Source organism: Chelonoidis abingdonii, chromosome 19, assembly GCF_003597395.2.
Source record: "Chelonoidis abingdonii isolate Lonesome George chromosome 19, CheloAbing_2.0, whole genome shotgun sequence".
In the NCBI taxonomy this organism is placed as follows: Eukaryota; Metazoa; Chordata; order Testudines; family Testudinidae; genus Chelonoidis; species Chelonoidis abingdonii.
In genome coordinates this window covers 36,213,757-36,220,359 of record NC_133787.1, presented here as the reverse complement: position 1 = coordinate 36,220,359, position 6,603 = coordinate 36,213,757, and the positions used below count along the sequence as shown (strand labels likewise).

The following is a 6,603-nucleotide window of genomic DNA, read 5'->3' as shown; positions in this document are numbered from 1 at the left end:
TTTAAACAGGTAAAAGGAAAAAATATTCCAGTTTAAATGTGACTTGCTGGTCACGCTTGTCAATAAATATGCAACCAGATGAAATGATGATGAGGTTGGAATGTAATCAGTGCCCAGAGAGGGCTATCGGTGCTGTAGCAGCAACAGAAAAATGACATTTTGCTTCTTGTTAAAAAACTAGCAAACTGATTTGGCAGTGACAGTGTAATGCCAACAGACCTTGATTGCTGGTGGGCAGGATTGAAGCAGGGACTTCCAGAGCTTAGTGTATGAGCCCCTTGCTGTTAGCTAAGGCTGTAGAGCAGACCTATTTTCTCTCCCTCTCTCAGTGATCTTGGTGCCACTAGGTGGGACAGAGCACCACTCCCAGGACGTCTGTGGGTTACACCAGTCTCAATCCCAGCTCTCCTTAGAGAGGCCTGGTGACAAAACAACAGCTACAGCTGCTTAACTGAAATTGTTTTAGTGCCCATGGTAGAGTCATGCATTATAATGGAGTTTTCAGTACACTGTACCTAGGTGATTGCAGTATATTTGCTTACTGTAAGAGGCTCTGTGGCATAATGGATAGTGCATTGGACTTCTAGTGTTGAGATAGATCAAAGTCATTCAAAGGTTGTGGGTTCAAGTCCCACAAGAGTCAAATTTTGCCCCCTCCAAGGTAATATGCAAAGTTGGGTGTTGAAAACAGGGCAGAAAAGCTGGTTGATTAATTGGTTTGTCAGCAATCCGAGCAGTAAGTGTTTTCTGTGGGCCAGACTGTGATGCTCTTATTCATACAGAATAATACCTTACTCCACAAATCACCTCAGGTCCTTATGGGGCTCAGCCATGTGAGGTATTAAAACGCTACCACCCATGGAAGTCAACCATTGGTTTTCAAAAGGTATTGAAGGGACCTCAGTGCCTTGCAGAATTGCAGCCTTTCTTCCAGATAGAAGGCCAAATCTTCAGCTGGTTCCAATTAGTGAGGTTATCACACTATGCCAGCTGAAGGTGTGGCCCATAATTTTCTTCTGGATAGGTTCTGTACGGGGTGTGGGGAGACAGGGTAACATTCTAGAGCACACATGTTCTCTTGTAATGTAAGTATTAGCTTATATTCTAAAGGAATTGGAACAAAATACACCCTGCATCTAGCAAATGTTCTCTGTAAAGGCACTCGTCAAACAGATGGCTGTAAGAGGAATAACAAATAAAGTTCGTGATTAACATAAACTTACAATTTAGTTTAGTGGCCAAGTTTTAGACTCTGTGACTTTTTAAATCATTTGTTTCAGTGCTGTCCAAACTAAAAGGTTATTTAGTGGTCCCATCCCTGCCTCGTGTGGAGATTGTCACCTGGACACAAAACCATCCCAGTTGGGATGACGTTTATGCCAGCTTCACGAAGACTTCTCTTTCCAGAGTACGCTTGGTGTATTCCAGACTGTGCCAAATTACACTCATTCTTCGTAGGAAAGGATCCCCCTGAAACTTTTCTCCTCACCAGGAAATTACTCAGTTGAAACACTACTTCAGATGCACAGTCTGCCTCTTCTTAATGCTGTTTAGGTATTTACAAATGAAAGCTGTGAAATTATGGATCATTACCCTGATCTCTTAATTGGTTGCTGTTATCTTCTTAAAGCAACTTCTTTTTAATGCTTCTATACTAACAGATTTGGGCATCCAATGTAATTTTTTAGCTTTGTAAAGAAGCAGCAAATCATGACAGTAATGTGAGACCAATTAATATAATTTCCCATTTCCCATATAATGAGCTATACCAGGCCATTTGACTTTTAAGAACTCCTCTTCACTGAAGTCAATGGGGAGTTTTGCTTAAACACCAGTTGCATGTTATAGACCCAAGAGTCATGCCTAGAGCAGGGCAAATACTTGAAAAACCCTGAGTTTTGAATAAAAGCACCCAGTTTTGTTTGCTGCTATTGACAGTATGTTAGTAGCAGTAGTATTTTTTTTACTATCACAAGTATTTGCATAACAATGGTGTGACAGTTCAGGAACCCCTAGAGTTCTTTGAGTTTTAGCACAAATTTGTTCATCCAAAATACCATTAGTATCTGAAAGAACAGTTAGTTTACAATTCAAGGGCTCAAAGCTGTTTGTCCAAACTAGGAGGATATTTCTGACATCATCATCATTAGGGTCCTATCTTTATTTTTCACTGCATATTAATAAAATAGTTCTGTTGAAATCCGTGTGTTTTTGTGCAGAGACCTTTCATTTATTTCAGAGAACAGTGCAAAAACTTTAGTCGGGTCACATGTCTCTGTTTGTTTTTTAAATCTGAAGTTATAATTTTGGATGGTTGTTTTATAATGTGCTGTATGGAAGCTAAAGTTGGTATTTTTAGCCCCAGCCAGTTTGTGTGCAGGAGAGAACAGTTTCTGTCTAGATAGCTAGAAAAAATATAACTGATAACTTTTGACAAGAAAAGGGTCAGCAAGAAACCAAAACAAAACACCAATGAAGTTACATTGCTAGTCACTTTTTCTTTGCTTTGGATTCACTATTTTCAGCTGACTTCTTTAGGGACAATATTGAGGAAATTCTGTAATGGAAAACAAACATTTTTATACTATTGGAAAAGTAAAGAGAGTATTGTGCTGGGTATTTATTCCTGGCTTTCTTGCCCAAACCTTTGGCTTGAACTTGTACTATACTCCCCTGGCCTATCAATAATCATAGAAATAAGAGATGAAAATTACTTATTAGGTGACCTACATCCCTTTGCCAATGCGGGGCTGCTCCTGTGATTTGCTGAATATTAAATATCTTGAGCAATGAAGCTTCCATCACCTCCCTTGGGAGACCATTGCATGCTCTGATAGATCTTGCCATTAGGGCAGTTTTTCCTCATACTTGGCCTAATTTTCTCTTTACTTAATTTCCTCCTATTACTCCTAGGTTGCATCCCATGGTATCACCCTAAACAATTACTCCCTTCCTGTGGGTTACAACCATTAGATATTTGTATGATTGTCATTCTGGCCCTCTTCTCCTTGCTTCCACCCTGAGTTGTCATTTGGCTAAGCTAGTCAGGTCTGGTTTTTAATATTTTTTAATAACTAAGTCCTGACAGTATCTAAATTCCTATTCTTTTTATGGCCCATGGGACAGAATGTGTCTCAAAATGAATTCCTTTTTAAAAGGTAAAATATATTCATAAATCCTATGAAATTATGATGACCCTCCTGTTCCTGGGAGAATCTCCAATGTCTCAATGGGTCTCGGTAAATATTTATACCTGATGAATTAGCAGCTGGCTACTAAGTGCCATGATTACTCCAGTAATTTTGTAAGCAAATGGAGATCTGGCATTTGGTGTTCAATGGATACAGCACAATTTGTTCTGGTGGACTTTCAGAGAATTTACTCAGTGCTGGTGACATCATTGTTAAAATATCCGACTCTCCCAGTGTTTCCATCTGCAAAACACTGAAGGATTTCTCCTCCCTGCCCCATATGAAACTGGAGAAAATAAAAGCAGAGAACAGCAGAAGTGGATTGTCTTTCAGCTGAAATAGGCTGAATTGTGGCAGTCACCAGTATCTGATTGCGACTAAAACCTTCCCTCTGGTTTTGGTGGTACCTCGAACTCAGTGAGTAGCAGAGCAGTTCCATTTCTTGTCCTTTGCCAGGGATCTAAACTGAGCTGCGTTTCAGAACGGCCTGGCATTGGATACACTCCAGTCCACTGAGCCACTCTGACCTCTAAATGTTGTGGTAACTCTATATGACTCACATGTGACACCGATCTGAACGCTACAAACCCTTTCCTGTTGGTTTGTGGTAAAAAATCTTAACCCGCTGATGGCTAATGACATGGTGTAGAATGGAATAGAATTTATGGCGGTAGCATAAGAGCACCAAAGCACTTCACAAAGCAAACAAGTTAGTAACTGAGAGAGCTGAGTAACCCACATGTGCTTTGTAATAGCGTGCATACAGTGAAGTCTGCCTGGTTGAGAGAGCAAATGTTGGCCTAGACAAAAGGCTACTCATCTATTCCTTTTGAAAGGCGCCTCTATTTATAGTTATTTGCACTTTGACTAAAGGAACCAGTGCAACTCCACCTGGCAAGCTATAGGAACAGTAGGAGTCAAGCATCTATACCCCTGAGCTATCTAACCATACTGCAAATGGGGTTAAATGAAATGATAAAAATGTTTACCCTGCCGTTACCAAGGTTGCTTATGTGATCATATGAATTTATAACTAAGCACATATATCATTATATATACACACACAATCATGAGTACAACTTCACTGCCTTATGATGGGAAAAATGGTTAGAGCAATTTTTTAGTGGAACTATTCACAAGAACCTTCTCCTTTCTCTTATCTGCTGGATGTACTGAGATTCAAAACCCTGCTGCTTATGCTTTCATGTAGTTTTTTCTCCCTTTGTTCTTTGTCTTGAAGTGTAACAATGGGATCGGAGTATAGTAATAGGATGAATTTAGTTGACTTGGGTTTCAAAGAATCAACATTCCATGCTGTGCTCTGTGGAAGGTTCACGAAATTAGGATACATACACATTTATCTCTAAGACCTTTCAACTTGGAAAGGAAACAAACTTATGTAAAACATCACAGCTTAGATTTTAAACAAAGAAGATGTGCTCTGACCTGTGTAAGTAGAGTATTTACAGTTATAAGCCAGTATGATATATGTCTCTTACAAATAATAAATAGAGGTTGAGTGTTGAGCTATAGGATTCATAAGGCTAAACTAATAAAAGTAATAGTCTTTATTGACTAAAATGAGAGAGTTTTATACTTGGGCCATATTCCCAAAATAAATTTACTGGAAAATAAATGCAAAGTGATTCAGATATTGTTATAAAACCATTTTTATGTGTGCAGAAGATACAGGAGAATTAGGCTGTTCCTGCTTTCCTAGAAATTCCAACTCCCATTTTGAGTAGTTAGTCATAGTGAGACCCAAACAGCTTTTTAATAAGCCTTTTAATAAGCTTCTCTTATTTCAAATAAAAATAATGGGAAAATCTGTAAAAACAAAACCAACTTTAAAACTGAAACCAGCCTGGTATCTTAGCAGAAGTCCCCCCCACATTGCTGTCTGGGAGATCAAGGTTTAAATTCATATCCATGCATGTTTTCAAGCCAATACCAGCAGGAGCCACAAGTAGAACTTTTGAACTTTGCATCGTAAAACAGCAGAGCTGATGGAGACATGCTGCTAATTTTGCATGTGGAGATGTTCCAGGATTTCTCAGAGAAAGAGGCAGGTTCCTAAGCTAACAGGTTGTAGCATTCCTAAGTCCCCACTAGTGATCTCTATTAACTCTGCCAATTAATGATGTGGTCTTTAACCTCGTTATTAGTAGCAATGTGGCTTACACCAGCTAGCAGAAAAACAGAAGCATCCTCTCCCCACCCCTGTGCTATTACTTGCTACAATAGAATTTGAGAAGTTCAGTATTGAGAAACTAATGCATCAAATGAAAACTCAAGGGATATAAAAAGCCAACAAATATTGGACTTCCTTGTACTCAGAAGAGGTGCACTTGCCAACTGTAAAACTGAAATACTTAGGTAGTTGGAGGATGGAATAAGATGTTGATTGTGAAGAAGACCAGCTTATCGAGAAATACAGAATTGTATATATGCCTCCTTGGGGGAAAAAGAAGAAAGAAACTACTTAAGACGGGATCCAAAGATTATCGCCAGCTAATTTACCAGTAATCAGCAAAGAAAAGTAAATTACCTGAGACTAACTTTATAAGACTTGCATCCGACGAAATGGGTATTCACCCGCGAAAGCTCATGCTCCAAAACGTCTGTTAGTCTATAAGATGCCACAGGATTCTTTGCTGCTTTATAAGACTTTGTAATGGGAAATACTGCTCTCATTCAAGCATTGAAGAAATAGTGTGACATGTTTTATTTGCATTGTTGTTTTTTCCCCAAGAAAAAAAATTATATATAGACAAATGTCACCATTCGCCATCATTTACTACAGTATAAAGTTGCTAGCATTTTGTTTGCTCTGTATAAATACCAGGTATCTCAGATCAACCAGTTTCTTGCTATATTTAGACTAGGCCACATCAGTGGTAGCTGAGTAGTAACGGTTGGCACGTGTCCACTTTTTAAACAGATTTGATCTTGTATATTAGCTCTATCTACAGATAGGGCACAGGATGTTTCAATGACTTACCATAGTATTACACAGTGAATTGGCAGCAGAGTTCGTAATGGAAACCAGATCCCCTCAATCTCAGTCTTTCCAAGGATTAATAAGTTTTTAAAAACCCAAGTGCGAGAAGAGCTAGGGGTGGAGAGTTAGCTGTAACTAAGGGGACCAAAATAAAGTCACCATGGCTAAACAACAAAGTAAAAAGAGCAATTAGAGACAAAGACATCTTTTAAAAATTGGAAGTCGAATCCTCCTGAAAAAAGAAAACAGAAAGAAACATAAGCTCTGGCAAGTCAAATGTAAAAGTATAATTAGGCAGGCCAAAAAAAAGAATTTAAAGAGCAATTAGCAAAAACCACAAAAATTAATAGAGTTGTTTTTAAAGTACATCAGAAGCAGGAATCCTGCCAAACATTCAGTGGGGTCACTGGA

The 6,603-nt window shown here is 38.7% G+C and overlaps 1 non-coding gene across 1 annotated transcript; it reads left to right on the top strand.

Annotated features, from left to right (window-relative positions):
- The first annotated feature begins 549 nt into the window (after window positions 1-549).
- TRNAR-UCU (transfer RNA arginine (anticodon UCU)) lies at window positions 550-643 on the top strand. The gene is made up of 2 exons: window positions 550-586; window positions 608-643. It is a non-coding gene; the product is annotated as a tRNA-Arg (tRNA).
- The last annotated feature ends 5,960 nt before the right edge of the window (window positions 644-6,603 follow it).